Consider the following 11,765-nt stretch of genomic DNA (forward strand, 5'->3'; position numbering starts at 1 on the left):
CGAGAACCTCTTACCGGCGGGCCAGTGGCGCAATGGATAACGTGTCTGACTACGGATTGGAAGATTCTAGGTTGGACTCCTGGCTGTAACGACCAGTTTACTGTATCTGTTCAGCGATCACAGGATCCCTTTGGGCAATTCTCGTCTTGCTAAATTAATCTCACATTGATAAAGTCAGACATCAAAAGGCATAGGTCGCTACATAACCCTGGCCTCACACCGGCCACACACATGAAAAGTGACCCAGAAGCCCTTGCCTCATTCTCAGCAGTTCCCATATGGTCTAGCGGTCCTGGTTTTCACCCAGGCGGCCGGGTTCGACTCGGTATGGGAAAGCAGGCTCCTCTTTGCTTCCCTCCTCTAACGGAGAGCGTGTCTTACTATGGCGCAAGCTTTTTTGGGCAGCAGTTGAGCTACAAAAACCTCATAGGTTCTACCCCCCCCCTGCTCCGTCCCTTCGATGTCTTAGCTGGAAGAGCGGAGGACTGTAGGAGGAGCGTTGGCAATCCTTAGGTCGCTGTTTCGACTCTGGCTCAAAGGAGGTCATTTTCACGCACCCAGCTGTTTTTGGGCCTGCCTTCTCAAACAACAAGCAGAGCTGTTCTCGAGATCACAAAATCATGTTCAGGGGGTGGGCTATTTTTGATAACTCTGGGTTACTATAAATGTATGGTTAAGTAGTTACACAGTCAGGCTTTTCTCTCGCAAGCCTCTCACCATTCTTCCAAGAAAAATATTTAGTCAAAAGTTGTCTCCCCGTCTGGAGCTATCTTTCCCTTTCTCTCTGCTTTTTTCTTTTTTGACAACCTGATTTAGGCTTTATATGTTGCAGTGCAAGACTCCTTTTCTGTGCAACAAGCTGAATTTAACCAACAGCGCTGGACTACAAGACCAAACCATTTTACTGTTACATTTACATTTACATTTACATTTATGCATTTAGCAGACGCTTTTATCCAAAGCGACTTACATTCAAGTTACAGTTTTTACATTTGATCAGCTCTTGCTTTCCCTGGGATTAGATAGGGGGACCTCTAACATAGGAGGGCACAAGCTGCTATACAAATAAGGAACATTTCACTTTTTTACAGTGTTAAAATTACATACTGCACGTCAGTATGTAGACCAGCTGTACGTACCCAACCAAGGTTCCAGGAGACGAGCAGAGATATAAGCAGCAGTGGACTGGGAGAGAGACTTCTGCTTTGCTGAGATGAACGCCTTCTCCTGTTCCCAGAATTGCAATTGATGTCATATTGTGTTGTTTTGAGTAAGTGTGCTCAAGGCCTTATGGCAAAGTGATTCTAGAAGAAGGAGCATGTGTCATTTTCTTTGTGTTCTCATTTACATTGTACCTTTGACAAATTCATTTGGTATCTTTATTTTTGTTTGTTTTGGGGTATGTAGGGGGAGGGTGCCATTTTTGTTTGAACATCTTTTTCCCGTGTTTATGGCTAGGTAAGGAGGGATGGAAGTTATTTGTAATTTATTTCATTAAATATTTTTCTTTGTTAGGTCATTTAGAGATTTTGTTTGTTATTTTGGTTGAGCCCTCACCTCAGGGGCGTAAATTTCATCTCACAGTTGGGGAGTGGGGCAATAAACATAAAAATTAAAGACATAAAAACACCGTGCCAAATTAGACAACTTCAAGCTGTTGTGGTTACACCGCGACTGCAGTCGTGTCCGTTGTAGACATTACTATCCGTCACAGTGTTGCCAAGTCCGTGGCTTTCCCGAGGGATCAGACTATTTTATCACTGTTGTCGCGGGTTGTTTTTCATGTCCGTAGGTTGAAGCGACCTCAATAACGTGTATTTTAGCCCCCGGAACACGATTTTTTTTACCGGCGGACCCCCTCGAAACATGGTTAGTTTGGGCTAGTTTTGAGTAGCAATTGGTACTATGCAGTAAAAACAAGAGAGGCTCCTCTGTGTTTTTTTCAGGTTTTAAAACCCCACAGTGTTTAAACACATAGATATACGTCTATATCTACCCAAGATGAAAGCATATGTCTGCTTACCAGGAGACGGGTTGGGTGTAGGTTGTCCCAGCAAAATCAGATCAATTAAGTTGTAAAAGAAAATCTAAAGATAAAAGATACTTAACACAGCGGGAGATGGTACATCGCCAGGGTAAGTAAACTGATGAAGGAGTTAATGTATAACATCATCTGAATTTGCATGGGGTTTCCACTTAAATTTATAACAAACTCAGAATATTAATAAAATATATGGTAGGCCTATGTAGTTGATAAGAGATAAATATAAAATGCATTTTATTTTTTGGTTTTAAACAAACAAACATACATACATACATGTTGCAAATCTGTGGTCCAAAATGTGGCTGCCCGTCTACTCACAGGAAGTTGCAAACGAGACCATATCACACCAATTTTACACACACTGCATTGGCTACCAGTCCAATATCGAATCGACTCCAAAATTCTATTATTTGTCTACAAAGCTCTTAACAACTTAGCTCCGAGGTTTCTCTCCGACTTACTCACCATCTACAACCCGGCTAGGTCACTTAGATCCCAAGATGGCCATCTTCTGCAAATACCACGGTCTCGCCTGCAACGCAGGGACGACAGAGCCTTCGCAGTAGCTGGTCCTAAGCTATGGAATAGCCTGCCATTATCTGTCCGAACTGCCTCCACGTTAGCCGAATTCAAATCTAGGTTAAAAACGCATATTTTTTCTTGCGCTTTTAATTCTTCGTAATGTGTATCTGTTTTTATCCTTTTTTATTTATTTATTTTTTTACTTTACTTTGTACAGCACTTTGGCCAACAAAGGTGGAATTTAAATGTGCTCTAGAAATAAATAGAATTTTAGTTTGGAGTTTAGTTATGGTCCCTGTTTAGTAGTGATGTTACGTTCTGTGCCGAGGCTTCGGAGCGTGTGTCGAGAAATCCCGGAAGCTTTCAGTGAAGCGCGTTTCGAGGCTTGTAACGCTTTAGAGCAATGACGTCACTGATGACGTCCGAAGCCTCGTTTGGCCTGACTGGTTCAGGAACCGTTTGAAATTACGTAAATTCACAGTCCTCCGCCCTGTTAAACCCAGCCACTTTCCATTTTTAGACTAATAAGATTTGATTTACACACATTTGATAGCCCCATTAATTTCAAGCCAATACGTTTATTACACAGTTATGTTGATCCAAATTATCCTGTGTATATTGATCCTCATGTACTTCTGCCTTGTGTGTGTGTCATGTTTTGATTGCTTCTTTGGTTAATGTGTCCTGTCTCTCATTGGTTGGTTCTTGTCATGTGACCTGCATTGTTCGATATAAATAGCCCTCATGTTGCCTTTGTCCTTGGTCAAGTATTGAATGGTGTAACCTGATGCTGGTGAGTTTGTGTTTCTGTTCATGCTAAGCCAAGTCTATTCAAGTATTTCTTGGGGTTATCACAACTTGCCTTCAGTGGACTGTTTGTTACAGATCCTTGAAGGGATCTGTAAGTCTCTCTCATTTTCTATTATTAAGTCATTTAATGTCTAATAATAATAATAATAATAATAATAATAATAATAATAAACAACAACAACAACAACAACTTATTTTATTTCTCCAGTTGATGAAGCACACCTGGCGATGCTGGTGGAGTTAACAACAGTACATTATACAGACATCCATTTTCTTAACCTATTAAAAGTTTCAATTCTTCATAATATGCACATGTGGTAATATTACCTGCAGAGGTGGTGGTACAAGAGGTTGTAGTTAGTGCGGGGTCACAGTGATTCCCCAAATACGTCAGAACACGTGACTCGACCCAGCCCCTCCCATCAGATCGGCTTCGGGGGAAGCCGCTCACACTTCTGACGGGTGTACTAACAGCGTTCACACACCAGACTTATACAATTCACCAACGCGGAGTGGCGGTTTCGATTACCCGCCATACACCATTGGACACGGTGTGAAGCGATTGAGGGTGCCGGAGCAGGACGAAGTGGATGAATCACCCGATACCGCTCGCTTAAGGACTTCAGAGAATAACGGTATGTATTAAAATCTCAAAATTACATTTTATGTTTGACTTATTTAATAAACGGATGTTGTTATTCTTTTTACAGAACAAGACTACGATGAGCAAGGACTAGCCGTGTGGTCAGACTCATTTGTTCAAGCATGGGATGCAAATAATTTTAGCGATACAGATTCGGATCAGAATGATGAGGATGAATAACCGCATGAAATACCCCATGAAGTGTTCCGTTATCATGATTTAAATTGAAGGCTTGATTATGATATGCTGAGCCGTGTTAAATCGCTACTTTGAGAGTTTTCGATCTGGCTGGACGTCCACTAATTTACTGTGAAATAGAGGAGATTGATGAAAGTTCACAAATTGATGTGTTAAGCATCATATCATGTCAACAACAGCACAACGAGGCGTTAGGTCACGCTGCGGAATTTGAGAAATTGTCACAAGGAACTGTATAATGAATTATAGTCAATTTCAGAGTATGAGCAACGTACTCGAGGAGGTACGGGAGCAGCGGGTGGAACAAAGACCAACAGTAATTGCACTCTTCAAAATGTGGGAATGGCTCGTGGACTGCTGTGCCAACTCGTTGGTGATTTCAGGGTAAGCATGGTTTTATTACCATCCACACGACTGAAACAATCTACATTTTGTTATCATAATCCTCACATCCTCTGTGAGCGCTGGATTAAGGCACAGATGAAAGAGTGAGTGGGACGTATCCATTGTAAGAAATTTTTCAAAATTATTTCTAACAATAAAAATAACTTGCAATGCTCAAGGTGGTCAAGTACAGTCTTTTAAGTTATATTTATGGGCTTTTATGCCTTTACTTGACAGTACAGTAGAGAGCAGACAGGAAAGCATTCGGGTGGAGAGTGGGGGCAGGATCTGCAAAGTCAAGTCACCTTTATTTATATAGCGCTTTTAACAATACAGATTGTGTCAAAGCAACTTTCCAATTGGACTTTAAAAGACCGGAATGGAACTCGGGTCGCGACGAGCACAGTTGCGCTATATGTCGGCACACTAACCGCGAGGCTATTGGCGCTGACAAGTACAGTCTTCTTAAGTAACAAAAACACTTATTTTTTGTAGCACATCTCGGCAGGCGACTTCCCTCAGAAAGACGGGTCACTGCCTGTATTGCAAAGCAGGGTGGAAAAGCAATATCCCGCCGCTGCACGCATTCTCAATGTTTGGAAGCCACCGGGATCTGTCCAAGCAGTGATGGAGTGGTTTCATCTGGTGCATCACCACCTCTCTAAAGTGGAAAGGCCTTCAGGTTGCAGAGGTGAAGGGAATTATTGCAACGCGGCTCTTTCAGATTGGGGAGGTGATATGTGACTGTCACGGATGTGTAGTCACAGCAAGAGAGGGCCAGGAGGTCCACACTGGCAAGGGTGAATACCTGTTCGTTTACAACTGCGGGCGAGCCAAGGTGTTTTGATGCCAGTTCTTGTGAGTGCCACCCAGAAACTAGTAAGTAAAGGGTGCTTATGAATAAATAAGGATTTTACATAATTTAGCCTGGATTAATCCCAGCTGTACACAATATAAAAATGCAGAGCTCAGTCTAATTAAAGATGTGCATGCCATTTTATTTTTTGACTAGCAAAGCAAATGCCTCGCTACATAATGCTTTGTCTTTGCTGTAGTTTTCACATGTCGCTGTCCCCGTCCATGATGACAAGACATTTGAGGACACTCCAAAGCAGGCAAACATTCAAAAAGAAAGGGCAAGTATATAAACAATATTAATTGATTGATTAATTAATTAATTAATTAATATAAACCTCTCACAAATGATGCAACAGAAGGCCCAGAAAAGAAAAAAAGTGCTTCAAGTGCAGACTGATGTAAATGTTAAGACTGTCCAAACTCATATTACACCCCTAGTATCATTTGTTGTTTTTATTGGGCTTAAATGCATGTAATCACTTAAACTTGTCATTCTTCTGACAGATTCTGACTACGAGAAGCTGCATGGGGACTGCATGCACTTCATCGAATACATAGGCTATTTTCAGAAAAGCTGCTCTAAGATGGTCAGCAAAGAGACTGTCCAAAAGATGTGATATGTGAAAACATTATGTAAACATGTTTTTTGAAAGGTTTGACGTTGATGCAGTCAGACCAGCTATCACAGAGGGACTGCTGGGCTGTGCTGGAGAAGGCCAAGGGAGACTTCTTAAAGGTTATTGGCAAAGTCTTCCCAGTTAAAGACCTTGGAGCTGAACTGAAACTGAGTGCCTCTTGGTTTTATATTGTCTTGAGGCTGTAGTCATCTTGAAACACCTCCAGCGACCAGGTGTTGTTGAGCACATGATGGTAAGTGTTATTTCATTGGGTAATACGGGTAAAAAAGTGTCAAGGAGATTTTCTAACAGTGTTATATTCTTGTTTTGTGCAGATGAGTGAGTGTGAGTCAAGAAACCCAAAACCAATGCAACTGGCCTGACAGGCACATATGGTCGCTGGTGTCGCCTACACTCCAGAGGCAGCTCTGTGAACGCTGGATTAAAGCACAGATGAAAGAGCGAGTGAAACATGTCCATTGTCACTGAAAAAGATTTGGTTTTAGTGACTGATAACGCATCCAATATGGCTGTTGCTGCTGAACTGGGTAAATTTCCACATGTGAAGTGCTATGCCCACACGCTAAACCTGCTAAAAGTTGCCCACTATGTCAAGGCTACTGGGGAGCGTAAGACGTATTACTACATTTTTCCACAGTAGTACCACTGCAAAATACCAGCTAGATGAGAAGAAGCTGCTTGGTCTTCCGAGACACAAGCTGAAAACAGATGTGAGCACCAGGTGTAATAGTGCCTATGAGATGGTTGACCGGTTTCTGGAGCAACAGCCAGCAGTCTGTGTCTAATTACGGTCTTCTCAAGTAAGGAGAGGAGAGTGATGTCTGCACACTCAGTGAAATGGACATCTCAAATGCAGAGGATATTATCAAGGCCCTAAAGCCAATGAACGATGCAACTACTCTCATGTCAGAAGAGAGCAGCCCCATCTGTTTGATTGCTCCTTTGAAGCTTAACTCATCCAGGACACTAAGGACAGTATTGGAGAGTCTTCAATGGTCCGGGAGATAAAGCAGGGCATCAATGGGGACCTCAGCAAGAGATACATTAGTGAGAAAGAGAGATAGCCTCTGCTCTGGACCCACGTTTTAAGGGCCTGCCTCTTCTTCCTGAGGAGAGAGTGAAGACGTACCGAAGAGTGGTTGCTGAAGCTGCATCTCTAAAGGTAATTCTGCCATTTTACTTGATGTAAAACATCACTCTGGGCTTAAAATATTTAATTATAACAATACAAGGCTTTTCATATTGAATAGAACAAGTTGTGCTTTAATAATTTTTTGCATATATGGTTTGGATTGACAATATTGATTTAAAAATGTCTGGTTTTGGCGTTTACCTGTTCTTCTCATTGTGTTTACCTACAGCAAGAGAGCAGAACAGGAGGAAAACCCAGAGCACAACACATCGAGGGAAGATACCCCGACCGCTGCACACAACAGGAGGATGTTGGGTGATCATCCCCATTGTGATCGTGGATTTACACAAGGGTGTTTTCTGGTATGTGTAGTGTAATCAGATTTACTTACAAGTTACTTTTTAAAGTGTTCTTTTGATGTGGTGTTATTGTCCTTGTGGAATTTATTTATTTATTTAAAATAGTAAGCGAATCTAGAAATGTTTGGGAGGTTTTGTCCAAAGAGAAGCTATGCTGAGGATTTGTTGTAAGAATGTGCAAAGATACAGCGTTTAATATACTATATTGCTGTCACACTACATGGACCCTGTTTGAGTTTTGGATGTAACTTTAAATGGGCCAGATGGTGTTGTAAATGTCCACAGGTTTTGATTACTTTTTAAGCAACATTCCTCAAAATATATTTTTCCACAGAACATAACTGTAAAACTGGAAACAGTGAGGGCTATATTTTGGAGACTTGGAGAAACACATTAGGTAGGATGTATGCTTCTATGTCTTTGTGTGTGTGTTTCTTTGTTTAGATGTAGCTATTATTTTGAGAATCAAATGTCCTCACTGATACAGTAAAACGTCACTGGTAAAAAAAAAAAAAGAAATAATAGTAAAATAAAATGTCCAATTGGTGTTTTAATTCTCGAAACAACGTTTTCATTACTCTTAAGAGTTGTCCTATATAATATTGCTTTTAACATCTGTATTTGTGTGCATGTATCGGTTTGTTGTGCACACTGTGCCACGTTGAAAAAAACAAAAAGGTGCATGATATCTATCTATCTATCTATCTATCCATCCATCCTTTCTTAAGCCAACCTGAAGCTCATCTTGACAATTTTTTAGTTTATCCTGATTCCTGATCTATACTTTTTAAGCTATTTGAATGATTTATCCACATTTTTCCATTACAGCAAAAAATGAAATGTAACATCAAACACCTGTCTGAAAATAGTGTGCTGCGATTGCCTACTAAATCATGATATGTATTTGTATTGAATTGTATATGAATGATTGTTTTCATTTTTATGTTTTGTTTAATGTCTTAATTGCACACAATGTGCCTAATAAATAAAACCAAAAAAAAAGTTGTTTTTTGTTTGTTTGTTATATCTGTCTTTAAGCTTGACTGGGCCTTGATAACAGAGAACCCAGATGAGAAGTAAGGAGAACCACAACCAAAATCATTCAAGAAATGAACAGAAGGAAACAGCTTAAATATACTTGACAAACCAATTAACTAAATGAACATCAGGTGCAAACACTAAATGAAGTTCCAAAACGTAAGTTAGGGAGGAGCGAACCAATCTAATCTTTCAATCAACAGCCAGAGTATATAAGCAGCTGCTTACCTCTCTCCAGTCTCAGCTGCTCCAGCATCCCTCCACCTCCCCAATCTCCACCTTCTTCTTAGGTACCTTGCCCTTTGTAATAACCTTATATCATGTCCCTGGGGGGTTTATCAGAGCTCGAGTTGAAGCTGCTTCATCGAGCCACTCATCAGTGGACAGCAAGCCAAATAAGTTTACTCTATTTCCTAATGATTATATAGGCAAACAAACTTGTTAATTAAACTGTGAGTAACCATAGTAACTCCCCCCATCCTTGTTTGGGATAGAAATAATAGCTTGTTTGCAATGATGTGATTCTGGTGACGCAAGAAATTCAGATGGCGATCAGGAAATGAAAAGCAGAATGGATGATACAAAGGAAAATCCATACTGTACTGGTTTAAACACTATTACAAGAGAAAGATATATACAGAAAATCACAAAATACTGTATGTTGGGCATGATCCTTATGTTATAAAGAGGAGCGATTTTTCAACTAAATTGAAATACTTGCATGCCATTGAGGTGGTGGATATAGCCAAAGCAACTAACCCTAAATGCAAACAAGCTGTTTCGAAACCCCACATTTATATGAGGGATGCAGGATATGTCACTTCTGGAACTCTGCTGCATGTACAGGTTATGTGGCCATTGCTCCTGTTAGCAGCACATAAAATAAAAGTTTTATTCAAATTCTGCATTGATTATAGCCTAGAAAGCGATCAAATAGTGCTTCCATATCACTCAAAAGCTGTCACTCATCACAATTTATCGCAATCTCACAATGTTCCATTATAATCAATGAAGCTCTCTAAACTGAAAATATCTTATTTACATCGTGTCCACGTGTGGAATTTAGTATTGAGTGAATTCTGTCTGTCTCACGCTGAATGCGTAAGAGTTGGCAGCACTGTATCTATTTATATTTTTCTTTATTAACCCTCTACTGCATGGTGTAGCCATATGGCAACATACGCTTTGTGTTCATTTCCTTGCCACTGTGTTTTTAAGAGAACATTCTAGTTTTGTTTTGTTGGAAAAAGGCTAGGCTTGTTTGAGATGTGCCTCGCCTCGGCTGAAATGTAGGCGAGAGTAGGCGGCTGCAGTGAGGGGAGGAGTGAAATAAGCGCAGTCATGACGGACAGTTCTGAGCTCTCAAAGAAGAACAGATACCTACGAGATCAAAGGCAGATATCGCGTTATTCTCACTCATATGCTGTGTTGCTGATAAACGTGATATAATTTCAGTTATGTTGCTTTTATATGAATATAAATATGATGAACAAGACACTCAAAGTTCTTGCCATATAATTCCATACAAAAGGCGTATTTATCATCCATTTTTATTTTAATTCAAACATGTATTTTATATTTTTATAGAAAATATGACAACATTCACATATCTCACACAGAGATCACACTGTCATAGTGTTTGGGAATATTCATGCACAATTTAAATACATAATAGCATTAAGTCAGATTTAAAAAATAAAACATTTTAGAAGAGAAAGCGGTAACACTTTATTTCGATAGTCCACTTTAGACATTCAACTAACAGTAAGTAACTTTGCAGCTACATGTCAACTAGCAGTCATTAGAGTATTAGTAGACTGTCTGTTTAATAACTTCTAACACTTTATTTTGATGGGTCCACAACATACATCATACTGACTATGAGAAACTTTGCAAGTATATGTCAACTTATTCTACTAACCCTAAACCTACCCTACTGAGAGTTAGTAGACATGTAGTTGCAAATTAATGATAATTAGTTGACATGTAGTTGACATGTAGTTACAACGTTACTTATAGTTAGTAGAATGTCTGAAATGGACTATCGAAATAAAGTGTAACCGAGAAAGCAGCATTACAGTTGTCTAAACCAATGAGCATTAAGCTGTGTCGTCAGTCAGTCATTTCCAGTGTTGGGTAAGTTACTTTCAAAAAGTAATTAATTACAGTTACTAATTACATCATCAATATTGTATTTAAATTACTTTACTGATTACTCTGTCTGAAAAGTAACTTAGTTACTCAATAAGTAACTTAATTATTCAAATCGTTAATTAGGCTACATCTTAAAATCCCTATAAACCTTAATAGAAATTAAACTGTTTATTCTTTCAATTTGAGTCAAACATAGAATAGTTTAGCCTTTTAGATTTAACACAAAAATGTTAAAAAATGTTAACCTTCTTTGGTTAACAAATATAAATACTCTGCAAAATATCTGAATAACAAAAAAGCTTAAAAGTTAAACAATACATTTCAGTTTGGTAAGATGTTCATGAAAAGCCCAACTAGTAAAATCCATACAGGTTTATGTAAAAATAACACTAATGTAGGTTAGAATAAATTACAGAAATGATATTCTTTTTTTTTTTCATTAAGTTAATTTAGAAAAACGTTTGGAGTGTTTTTGTTCGTTAAATATAAGTTTTATATAATGTATAACGACCAAGCGGCCAGCAGCATACAGTGAACTGATCATAGCCTATGTTTGATCAATTTAGCCTTCTCAAATCATCTTGACTTGCCTAAAATAAAATCTATAGATATACTAAAACAGTTCAAGCATATAATAACGTTTAAACGTTAAACCTGCACTATAATAAGAATGTGTGCTAGCCTATATCCAAGTTTGTACGGAGAGTGGAAACTAAAGCGTGCTCTGCAGGACATGGAGGCACCAGGGAAATCACTTGCATTTTTTCAGTGGAAACAACTTAAAATAGCCTACGCCGTCTTTTTTTTTTTTCCTGATAAAGGTAAGAGTAATACATCATTCGGAACTGTAAAGGGTCTACTTTTATTTGTGTGCACTCACAATATCAACAAAAGGTTGTGCTTTTATTAAACAAAGAAAACAAACATGATGCGTTTTCTGCCGTCTCGTCTTGAACAGGGCGCTTCACAAAACGAACGAAGCTGA

The sequence above is a fragment of the Onychostoma macrolepis genome, chromosome 04 (genome assembly GCF_012432095.1).
Source record: "Onychostoma macrolepis isolate SWU-2019 chromosome 04, ASM1243209v1, whole genome shotgun sequence".
In the NCBI taxonomy this organism is placed as follows: Eukaryota; Metazoa; Chordata; class Actinopteri; order Cypriniformes; family Cyprinidae; genus Onychostoma; species Onychostoma macrolepis.